Source organism: Macrobrachium nipponense, chromosome 13 (genome assembly GCF_015104395.2).
Source record: "Macrobrachium nipponense isolate FS-2020 chromosome 13, ASM1510439v2, whole genome shotgun sequence".
Classification (NCBI taxonomy): domain Eukaryota; kingdom Metazoa; phylum Arthropoda; class Malacostraca; order Decapoda; family Palaemonidae; genus Macrobrachium; species Macrobrachium nipponense.
This window is the reverse complement of record NC_087206.1, coordinates 61,894,117-61,906,377: the sequence shown is the minus strand read 5'-3', so window position 1 is coordinate 61,906,377 and position 12,261 is coordinate 61,894,117. Positions and strand designations below refer to the sequence as shown.

At 41.2% G+C, this 12,261-nt stretch overlaps 1 protein-coding gene across 5 annotated transcripts in view; it reads left to right on the top strand.

Annotated features, from left to right (window-relative positions):
• Positions 1 to 12,261, top strand: part of LOC135225843 (modifier of mdg4-like) — a 61,784-nt gene that overhangs the window by 26,029 nt on the left and 23,494 nt on the right. Inside the window, exons 1-2 of one of the 5 annotated variants that reach the window (XM_064265381.1) lie at positions 6,463 to 6,506; positions 7,219 to 7,528. The exons of 3 other annotated variants lie outside the window; for them this stretch is intronic. The gene's annotated coding sequence lies outside the window, so the exon portion shown is untranslated. Of the gene's footprint in view, positions 1 to 6,462; positions 6,531 to 7,218; positions 7,529 to 12,261 lie in introns of those variants that run through there. One more of the 5 variants, XM_064265382.1, reaches the window with a different exon arrangement.

The following is a 12,261-nucleotide window of genomic DNA, read 5'->3' as shown; positions in this document are numbered from 1 at the left end:
TATAAATGGTGTATGAAACTCTCAGATACGCGCCATGCAACTCTCAGCCACATACTATGAAACTTTCAGCCACTGCTCGGTGGTGGCCTGTGTTGTTGGTACCTTGCACGGTCATGGCTAACTTTAACCTTAGATAAAATAAAAACTACTGAGGCTAGAAGGCTGCAATTTGGTACGTTTGATGATCGGAGGATGGATGATCAACATACCAATTTGCAGCCCTCTAGCCTCAGCCGTTTTTTAAGATCTGAGGGCGGAGAGAATGAATTTGGGGCGGACGGACAGAATAATCAGGCACAATAGTCTTCTTTTACAGAAAACTTATAGATTAGTAATGGATGACTCGATTTTCGTTTATCGCGGGGAAATAAAAAACGAGGGTTAATTAATGATTTTGCCTCATCTTCCATAAAGAGTAACAATGGTCGGAACTATTTGATTAGTGATAATGAGTTTGTATCCCCTTCACAAAATTTTGATACATTAGGCGAACATTAGTTTTTAGAAGTTGTTCATGACTTAGCTGACGAAATAGGTCTGGCGTAAAAGTCAAGACCTTGTAACGTAATTCACGAGGCATCTCTGTATACTTTATAACAAAAAGGAAAATTTTAAGCCATCCTTATTTATCAGAGGGTCCATAAAAACTGAATTCAACCCCGAAAACCCATAAATTTAGGTTGATCGCACAACTACTGTTCCGAAAACTGATGATTGGGACCAGCGTTTTGGGGGGTACTTTTGATTTTATGGGCCCTTAAGTTCACGTGCTTTTCTAGTAATTGGGTGCGACCTTAAGCATTAAGACTTGATATTTATTCTTACAAAGCTGCTACCGTTTCGAAAAACGAGGCATGCGAGCAATGTAGAAGAGAAGACGAGTCGAAACTACAGCAACAGACTACGAGAAAAAAAAAGCACATCAAAGTTCAGACGTACTATACCGCCTCAACATCATCATCTTTGCCTCAGATTCCGGGAATGTGACGGAACTCCTCCTGCTTTAGAGCGTGAGCGAGGGCAGGCAGGCCCAGTCTGGGCTGAGCTCTAGAAGAAAGTTCAGTCGGCTCAGAAAGAGAAAACTGCTGCCGCCCAGTGTGTAACCGGACTTCGGGAGGTTACTTACACCAGCCTTTATGTATGCCTCCTCCTTATTGTGTGTGTCATTCATCTCGAATAGTCTGTTACTCTATATCTGAAGGAACTCGATGCCAAATCAATGTCTTGTTATGAAGAAACACAATATATTAAGTTTTATTGTCTAAGTTACTGCATTTCTTTGTGAGAAAGGGAGTTTTATGTAGGTATGCTTGTCAAACCAGGCAATTCTATGTAGCTATGCTTGCGAAACCAGCAATTCTATGTAGCAATCCTTGTGAAACCAGGCAGTTTTATGTAGCTATGCTTGTGAACCCAGAAAATTTTATGTAGCTATGCTTGTGAAACCAGGCAGTGTTATGTAGCCAATGCTTGTGAAACCAGGCAGTTTTATGTAGCCAATGCTTGTGAAACCAGGCAGTTTTATGTAGCCAGTGCTTGTGAAACCAGGCAGTGTTATGTAGCCAATGCTTGTGAAACCAGGCAGTGTTATGTAGCCAATGCTTGTGAAACCAGGCAGTGTTATGTAGCCAATGCTTGTGAAACCAGGCAGTTTTATGTAGCCAATGCTTGTGAAACCAGGCAGTGTTATGTAGCCAATGCTTGTGAAACCAGGCAGTTTTATGTAGCCAATGCTTGTGAAACCAGGCAGTTTTATGTAGCCAGTGCTTGTGAAACCAGGCAGTGTTATGTAGCCAATGCTTGTGAAACCAGGCAGTGTTATGTAGCCAATGCTTGTGAAACCAGGCAGTGTTATGTAGCCAATGCTTGTGAAACCAGGCAGTTTTATGTAGCCAATGCTTGTGAAACCAGGCAGTGTTATGTAGCCAGTGCTTGTAAAACCAGGCAGTTTTATGTAGCCAATGCTCGTGTAACCAGATATATTTTTGAATTAAACACTTTCTTGTCTGTAATTTGGCAAATTTCAAGTAAATTTATACCCAGCAGTCGTATATTACTGTGTATACGTTGTATTTTTGTTTATACATTTGTTTGTAATTAAGGCTATCTCAACTGTTGCTTCGTGTACATTTCTCATTGCAAATAGCGTTTTATTTCAAAATTTTCATTATTATTCATGAAAAGTCAAATATTTCAGACCAAATACATTTCAATGGCGTACGATAGGCCAGCAAATTTAATTCGTAAATGACAAAGAGATTTTTCTTTTTGGATAATATTATTTTAGCTTCACACATTTAACCCTGGCTTCTTGGTAGAAGATAAGAATATTGGGAGTGGTTAAAATGTTCCTATTCTGAAGTCAATTATTAGAGATGATGCCTAAGGGAGAGTGGTGGTGACTGGTTTCGTTTGAATGTGGGTCTGAGATAGGAGTTTGTTGTGTCACCTTGGCTGTTGAGTGTCTACGGATTTTTTTTTAGATTTCATTTTATTTATTTATTTCATTTTCACGGATGATTGATGCAAGAGGTCGAGCGAGGAGTTGTGTTCATTCATGAATTCAGAAACTTAAGTATAAATGGGGCAGAGGCAGATGTGTTTTCTTTGCTGTGGACGTATCTCTTGCTGAGGGTAAAAGCCTTATGTTGTATTTACACATAGACACGCGCGCGAACACACATTATATATATATATATATGTGTATATATTGTATGTGTATATATATATATATATATATATATATATATATATGTATGTAGTATATATACAGTGTGTATGTGGGTAATTTTAGACCTTAGCTTAAGAGTGACAAATTTCTTCAAAATGTAATGAAATCGAGAAGTTACGAGGAAATGTGGATATCAAATATATATATATATATATATATATATATATATATATATATATATATATACATATATGACGGCTAAAAATGTTCTGTTACAATAGAATTCCACCCAATAAAAGGAGCCCATAAAACGCCAAGATTTAGAGAGTACTATATTTAATAATAATAGTATTAATACCTTTATTCCACAATATTACAGTGGGTATTCTTAAAGTGTGCATTGGATTAAAATATACATAAAACGTTTGTTTAAAATTTACCTCTGTTGATTAAAGTAATATACACCTACATTTATATCTATATTTCAGAGACTGCTGTCTCTCTCTTCAAGAGAGAATCAGCAGTCTCGAAATGTAGTACTTATTTCCTATATATTTTGGTTTTATGGGTTCTTTTAATAACCTTTATATATATATATATATATATATATATATATAGATATATATATATTATATATTAATATATTCAATATATATTAATTAATATTCAGTATCTGATAGAAAAGCAAATCTGCACAGAAAAGATATTCGACGTGGATGCATTAGATACTCAAGACTTGTTTTAGATCCGCTGGAGGCATGTCAGTGTACTTGGGCCCCTTTGCCGCTATTCGTAGTCAGGACACACCTGTAGCGATGCAACCTTTTGCAGGGGGGGGGGGGGGGGGGATTAACAATACCTTGTTGTTGTTTGTTTACTGACTTCTGGTTTTTTTATGGGATGTTTTTCCGTCTCTTCCTCTTCGTCGTAGATATCTGGTGGACAATGATTTTCTCGGTTGTTGCCGATTGTTTTTCTGTATTTTTGCAGTTTTTCCGTCTTTATGTTCTCTCTTTCAGCTCTGTCTCGTAGCTGGTAGCGAGGTCCCTTTTCTTTGGACCTTGGCCGGTATAGTGTCTATGATAGCAAACATTCTTTAACTGCGTTTCATTCTTCGCCCTTCGTAACTCGATATTACATTTGAGAGACCTTGTCAATATAGTCCACAGGAGAAAAGAGAGAATGAAAGACTTTAGTAGCTCGATAATTTCGCCTTCCACCAGACCTCTTCAAAAAGCTTTATTTTAACAAAACAGAATGAGTATATACGTCAGTTTTAATTTTATTTTTCCAGTGGGAAAGTGTTTCTGAATTTTTGTATATACTCATTCTGTTTTTTTTAGAATAAAGCTTTTGAAGAGGCCTGGTGGAAGGTCTTTATTTTCTCTTTTCTCCTGTGGATTATATTGACATATCTCATCCTCGTGTTATGAAGATTATATTTATTGAGAGACCTTGAATCAGGCAGTATTTGTGCCCCCAAAAAAGCCTGAATCTTCACCGTAAACTCACCATGAATATGTGCATCTTACTTGTAAACTGAACCCTTTGGTTTTTGCAACTGTGGGCGTCTGTGGATGCAGAGAACCCCCAGGGTTGACAAAGCTCACCTTCCTCCTCCCTGAAAAAAAAAAAAGAAATTACGTTACCGAATAGGGACGGATTTTGGGCGTCGAAGATGCATTTTGGGTAACCTCTCCCAATCTTCCCCCCAACTCTCTCTCTCTCTCTCTCTCTCTCTCTCTCTCTCTTCTCTTCATCCGAGCCAGATGGGTAAAATGTTCATGAAGACACGATCGTCGATCCGAAGGCATTTTTGTAGCTTGTGTTGGAGGCAGGTATTTCTTCCAGCAACTGGAAGTGTTCCAGTAACACTGTCTATGGATGCATTATACAAAATTATTTAAACTTTGTCACTTTCAGCCTTTGATTCTTAACCAAAATCAAGCTCATATATATCAAACCGCTTATCTCTTAGTCCACATATCTGGCTACACGTAGGATTCGATCTATGTTCGCGAACGCTTTCTGGTTGCCAGTAAGTTGCTGCTGAACGAGCAGTGGTCCAGGTGCCTCTCTGTCTGGCAAGTCGCCCGCCCACCACGCCTCCTCCTCTCCCCCGTCTTTCTCCCCCAACCCCCATGCATACCCTCCCCCCTTACCCCAGTTTGCGTCTTAGAAACGCACACACACACACAAGGACCTCTTCTTGCTTGTCTTTCTTCCAAGTCCATTTGGCTGTTCACCATCTTACTCTGTTGAACTTTTTGCCGATCTTCCAGTCGAAAATGAATTCAAAACTGCCTCCTTTTTTATCGGCCTGAGTTCACTTCGGTGGGAGGGAAAACCTTTTGGCATCTGATCGGGGGTTCACTCGTCTTTGGGCCTCTTCCACGAATCCTGTCGCTTCCAGGGGCCCTGCGTCGTCGACTTTGTTACGCCCGAGGGGATATTTGTGTGTCTATCCCACCCCCTCCCCTTCTCTCTCTCTCTCTCTCTCTCTCTCTCTCTCTCTCTCTTTCTTTCTCTCTCTCACATACCCTGTCGGGCCTGCCCTCTTTTAGTACCCCTGTACCCTCTCTGTCACCCGGGGTCCTCAGCGCTCACCTGGCTTGGCCCACCTGCCCAGCCCATAACTGGTCTTCGGGCCAAAAAGTGTGCCTAACAGATTGTCTCGTAAGGCAGCTTCTTCTTCATGATTTGGGTCAAGAAATGGACGTTACGACAACGCCGTGCATGAGACTGTTGTTGCTCTGAACTCCCACCAATGCCTTGCTAGCCACCTGCCTACAGTCTCTTGTGATGTTTGTTTGTTTCTGATTTTAAAAGGACGTTCCATTAGATTCTCTCTCTCTTCACTCTCTCTCTCTCTCTCTCTCTCTCTCGGGGGGGAGGGGTGTGTGTGTGTGTTGTTTGCGTTTCGGTAATGCCTTGGGTGTTTTGAAGATATTATGTCATATACGAAGAGAACAGTATATATCCGGTTTTCCAACGCCAATAAGCGGTATGAAACCCAAGTCCTGTGTGTACATTCCTTTAATTTTATTGATGTAAAAACTGGCATTGTATTTGTCTAAGTAAACATAACGCATAATTATGAGAAATTTGGGCTGTCAGGGATATCTACGATTTGCTTTAATGTAATTTTCCAGTACAAGTAAAATCAGTAATATTATTATTCTAGTAAATATTTAAGCGATTTTGTTCGCTAGGTTGGATACTCGAGAGATGTGTCATCGGAAGATTTGTTTTCATTGTTTTAGCGAGGAGGTTAATAACTAAGCTAAATAGAAATGCATCTCATGCCTACTTGGTCTGAAACAGTTGATATTTTGCAGAAAGTTGCGAGATGATGCGGTCCATAAACCTGTGGTCTCTCTCTCTCTCTCTCTCTCTCTCTCTCTCTCTCTCTCTCTCTCATTAGGGGAAACGCATCCAGACCGTTTGTTTATCGCACTCACTTTGTGCTTTTGTGGCCCTCTTTCGTATGTGAGTCGGGCGATCAAACCTGTGTGATTGCGTACACAAAAATTTTTGTTGGGGGAGTGTTTGAGAAATCAGTCGCGGAGTGTTTGAGAATGGGGGGTTTAGCTGGGGTTTGGGGTGTTGGGGGTTGATATGACGCACGCAAGACGTACACACACATATACACACGCTTCCAGGTGAACACTTACACACACACACACACACATGCACCTCCACAGACGCATGCACGTACACACGCCTACAGGTCTCCTCGCAGCAGCAGCAGCTCCACATGCCACAAGGCTGATGCCACAGTCCTGCTGAACGCCCAGAGAGACGGGACCAGACGCCAAGCTCAGTGTACTAGCAGGTGTGGCTCGTGGTGGTGGTAGTAGTGAGACTAGTGACAACTTCAACTTAGCGTCGTTGTCTTGCTGTAGTTAAAACGTTGTGTAATCTTGTAATGGAACTCATTTGCCCCGATCATCCGCTGTGTGCGACGCGTTTGGCTGTCTGTGTGTGGTCTCTCTCTCTCTCTCCGTCTTTCAACCACTGGATTATTATTCCCCGTGGTCAGATTTATGAATGACTTCGGCTGCACGTAAGCCGAGCTCGAGGGAGAGCGAGAAGTGTAGAGGACGCGATTACCAAAAGCACGAGAACTGGAACTCTAAGGAAGTGGACATGATCGTTTGAGATACTTGCGGGGAATTTTTCAAAGTTAGAAAACACATCAATCAGAATAATGATTTAGTGGCTGCTTTTTGTGGTTCATCCAGTGGCGAATCTCAGATTACAGCACGGGGTGTAAAAACCTGACGATGTTCGCCTGATGTCTGATGATGTGATTTCTTGAAATAGTAGCTGTGGCTTCAAGATGTTAAAAAGATGTTGGTGTAAGGAATTTTTGTTGTGTGATATTCAACATTACATTGATTTAAGATTTGAATAAAGAACTGTCATTTGCTCTCTCTCTCTCTCTCTCTCTCTCAGCTGTTATGTGTCAGTGGTTGAAGCCTTGCAAGAAACAACAACTACCGCCCTCTTTGGGTTATGTTTAATTTCTGTTTTTATCTTGACAGTGAAAGAACTTGACAGTGTGACCGACGGCAATAATGTGAAAGTAAAGCTTCGCTCTAGACGAATGTGACTGTTAATTGTACCATTACTAAAAGATTTAAAAGCAAATCAGTCAGTTTGTTATTTGAGTGAACAAACAGTCGAAGAAAACACTCGGAGCCCGGTTGTCCGTCAGTGTCAAAAGAGAACTTTCAAAAGTGACCCCACGAAGTGGTGAAGGAAGAAGAAGGCGTGACAAGGTATAATTAGATGATGACGGAAGACGCCGTTGATGTCATTTCGGAAGGGAGATAGTGAGCATTCTTTCGGATAGTGAGTATTTATTAAGCGCCCCCTTTTTTTACTTAGATAATGAACATTTCCTCAGGCAATGTTTCTCAGACATTGAACATCTCCTCAGATAGTGAGCAATGTCTCAGAAATTAAACAGTTTCTCATCCTCAGATAGTGAGCAGTATCTCAGAAATTAAACAGTTTCTCACAATCAGACGTTTCTTCTGATAGCCGTTTCTCAGAGAATGAATGGAATGGAATGGAATGGAATATATAATTTAGGCCAAAGCCCAAGCACTGGGACCGATAAGGTCATTCAGCGCTGAAACGGAAACTGGTGGTTTGAAAGGTGTTAACAGGAGGAAAACCTCAAAGCAGTTGCACTAGGAATTAATTGTTAGGAGATGGTGGTTGGCATAGGAATGGAAGGGGTTGCAGCTGGGGGCCTAGGGAACGCCGCAAAGAACCTTGAGTAATGCCTACGGTGCACCGCATCAGGTGCACTGACGGCACTAGGCCCTACGGTGTGTAATGATAAAATAATTACAATATAATGAGTATGAATATGCCCCTTTTTTGTAAGTTAGTTCTTGATGTATTGCTAGTCAATTAAAACCCTGTCATACACGAGAAAATGCTCACTGCCATTTTTACCTTAATAATAATAAGATAACAAACAATATGAAGTAGACTATCGAAAACTTATAGAGCGTATTTTGGAATACTGACAGCATCGCGAAGCACTATTGCGATGCTAATTTTTGCTTGACTATGTTAAAATGTGTCAGCTACTGATAGAATATAGCTAGAGCACGCCCAGTGTATCCGTCATTCCATCGGCCCGTCCGTCCGTCAGGTATCGAAGTCATTGGTCAGAAACCGCCCCAAGGGAATCATTCCCATAAGAGGCGAAGGTGCCCCGTCCTGCCCGCGAGAGCATGTCCGTCATGGAGTCATTTCGTAATATATCGTATCCGCCTCTGGTTTTTTAGAGCTACGAAGTATCACCAGTTATGTTGTGATGTGAAGGCTTGAAGACTTAGACCATGGTTTCTTGCAACAGATGAATTTCTTCCGTTTTGATGAGAGGAGTTTGAGCCTCAGTGGCCATTAGCATTTGCGTGTTTGTATGTCTGTGATTTTACATAATCAGAAATTATTAGAATATCATTTGATAATGACGGTCCATTTGTAAAAGTAATGGTCGACAACATTATTTTACACCCGGTAAGGACATGGTACTAAGACATAGGTACTGTGCACTTTTGCAGCAGAAATCTGCAGAATATGAAACTCGCAGTATTTCTCATACTTTGTATTAACTTAATGAACTATTCAGTCTGTTCCAGAAATGGCCGTCTTTTGGGTTGGGTTTTGAAAGTGTCTCGAGCTTTTGATAAAACTGTTTGCGCCGTTGCTTTATTTGGTATCTCGAAAGTTCAGTGGTTCTAGATGGGGGAGGGGGGGGGGGGCAATTGGAATTTGAAGTTAATAGTTGATCGGTGCGCATATGCGTGCATGCGTACACAGCTTGGTACGTTGGTATAAACTTAATAAGTACATTCTTATAATAATGAACCAGATAGACCGAACAACCGGATGGTCTAGGAAACTGAAGAAAGTATATTACGTTCGTTTCTACGTAGGCGAGTTAACTCTGGGGATCGCTCACACCGCCTGTGTAAACGCATCAGATATGGGTTGATAAGAACGACAACCCATTGAGACTGATAAAACAAGGAGCTAAGACATGAAACACAGAGAATTAGATGATTAGAGGGCGAGATAAAGTGAAGGAAGATATGGAGAGAAGGGTTTGGTGGAGGAAGATGATGCTTCTGATAGAAGGCAGTGGAGAAAAAGGCGCATCAGGCAACCGACCCTTTAATGTAGGAATAACGGTGGAAAGAAAGAAGACATGAAACACAGATAGAGAAAGGACATGAAAAGTATAGTTTCTGAGCAGAGGGCGGATAGATTTGCGTGAGATGGAGAACCTTGGAAAAGGAGAGGAGAAAACTATTACTCCTGCCATCGCTAGAGTCACTTTTTTATTTTTTTATCTTCAATCAGTGTCCTAAGACTGCTTGCTTTTGTTTTTCAAGAGGCCCGTGGTTCTCTCTCTCTCTCTCTCTCTCTCTCTCTCAGTGGTGAGATTGGTGTGAAAAAGTTATAGAAATAGCTTTGATATGATCGTATCTTGTTAGTGCATATGTCTGACGATTAGTGTTTTTATTACGCTTGTCCAAAACTTGTAACCAAATTTGAGATTACTGTCTATTTTAGCCCTTTAGACTGAAACAAGGTTGGGTATCTGTACCTACTTTCGTGAGGCATTACCTATTTCAGTAGCAGCGAGTAACTATTCCCCGATTCGATTCTTTTCCGAATCAGAATGACCGGATTTTATATAAGGGCCGCGGGTAAGTGAGTGACCTTTCGTATGAGGGCACTCCCTCAGAGATAATAACTTCTGGTAACTTCCCCTGCAACGGTCAAGAAACACGGGAATGGGTCGTGATGCTCCTCCCCCCCGCCCCCCTACTCCGTATAGGCCGTTTGCCCCGAGGGTATGAATGGGTAGGTAGGTAGATAGGAAGGTAGGGCAGGAGTGGTTACGTCAATTGCCGAGTTCGTCCGGTGGCTTGTGGCGCGGCCCCGGCAGAAACTGTAGGAGACCGCTCGCCAAATCTTGACGAACGGCTGCGCCTTGGTTATGGTTAGAAGGATCTGGGGACCCTTCGGCACATTCTTGGGATGTACACTCAGACGTGGGGGCGGCGTGTGGGGGGGGGGGGGGGGCGTTGGGGAAGTTTGGTTGGGTGCTCACAGTGAAGCCAAAGTAAAAAGGAAAAAACTAACCAAGTAAATAATCAGAGAAGTAGAAAAATGGCGATGAAAAATCCTGGTTTCAATGAAATAATTTTGTGGGATGACGTTGCTAGCCATTTCCGACAGATTTTCACGAGGTTGTATAACCACCAACCATTTACGCACTGCGTATACGTGTAGATATATTAATGAGTTTTGATTGTGGGTACTGCTGACGAGCTTTGTGGGCAGGTATATGGAGCGCCCCTGATTGTGGAAGATAATTTATCCCCATTTCATTGATAGTTTTTCTTGTAACTGACACCATTTTGATGTTTGTTCACGTTTTGACAGTGAAATTTCTGGACATCGTCTTTATAGGCCTACTATTATGGTCCAGAATTTTTCTTCGAGGGACATTCATCGCAGTCCTGTAGTTACGATTTGCAATGAGCATATTATACAGACTAATCTAACCTGTGTTACTTCCGCGTCCTTTAACAGCAGTTAAGGTCGAATGCGACAGGGATTAGGCTCGTTTTTTTCAGACGGCTTATTGTCAAAACGGAAAATGTTATGGCTAGCGGTTTCATCACTCAGATGCAATCATATTACATGGTCCTTGTAATCACTTGCATTGCGAACGCCAGCTGAGAGTCTCTCTCTCTCTCTCTCTCTCTCTCTCTCTCTCTCTCTCTCTCTCTCTCCTTGTCTGTTTCAAAACGCCACTGTGGTCAGAATGTTGCATTGCCATCTAGGTCTAGGTATCTATACTCTGTTTTTTTCCATCTGTCCATCCGGTTTGGTATTTGCGCATGGTAACACTGCGTCCTGGGCTATAAATAATATCATGTTTCGAATATTAATGGTGTAATTCGCTTACAGTAAGTTATTAAAACACTTTTCAGTTGCAAATGTACACCCAGATATCCTTTTATTTACCTAAAACTTACACATAGCGTAACTATTTAAAGCCCCGGACGCAGTGTTACCATACGAAAACACCACAGGCAGATGGACAATGGAAAAAAACAGAGTATAGACGGCAATGAATGTTGCCCAGGAAACTTATTCTCAAAAACATAGGTACCAAGGGCCTCTTTCTTTATCCGCCTGTCCGTTTTATATTCAATTGACTTTATCAGCTACTCCTCTATGCTATCTTATCTAATGGTAGTCAAGGAATTATTTTTCAGACGCCATTTGGTTTGTGAAGCTTTTTAGAGCTTTATCCATGTGCTTTGTTTTTTATTCGTTAACAAGTTATCATCTTATCGACCAACGCTTTACTTTGAAGGCAGTGACTAATCCAGGATTTCCTTAGATTTCTGACCTTTGGATTTGAACCGCTTTTATTATAATGATATATTCTTTGGCAGTATGTTTATCATAGGAACAAAAGGACAGTTAGATCTGTTCCTCCTTCTCATCATATGAAAATCAGCAACTAAAAAAAAAAAGATGAATAACAGCTGAACCTCTATTGGGGTTGTGGTGTTCAAATTTAATTTTCCGTAGAATTTGATATAAAAATATGTAACTGAAACCGAATGTTTTATGTTTAGACGCAACTGAAACTGAATGGTTTCTCTTTAGAAGCAACTGAAACTGAATGGTTTCTGTTTAGGCGCAACTGAAATTGAATGGTTTCTGTTTAGACGCAAGAAACTGAATGCTTTATGTTTAGACGCAACTGAAACTGAATGTTTTATGTTTAGACGCCCTACAGAAATACACCGCAGTGGAGAGGACCCTTTTAATAAACTTTTGCTCCCTCAACCGGCCCACTCTCCCCAGGGCGTCTGCTGAAGAAACCTTTTTTTATTTTATTAATATTTCATCTCGGGAGCCAGTTGTCGTAACACTCGTTATGTTCACAACTAGGCCTAATGGAAAAAGAAGAAATGGGGACGAAAGAGATTGGGCGCTTCTAAGATGATCTCGTTTTGATTTCGAATAGA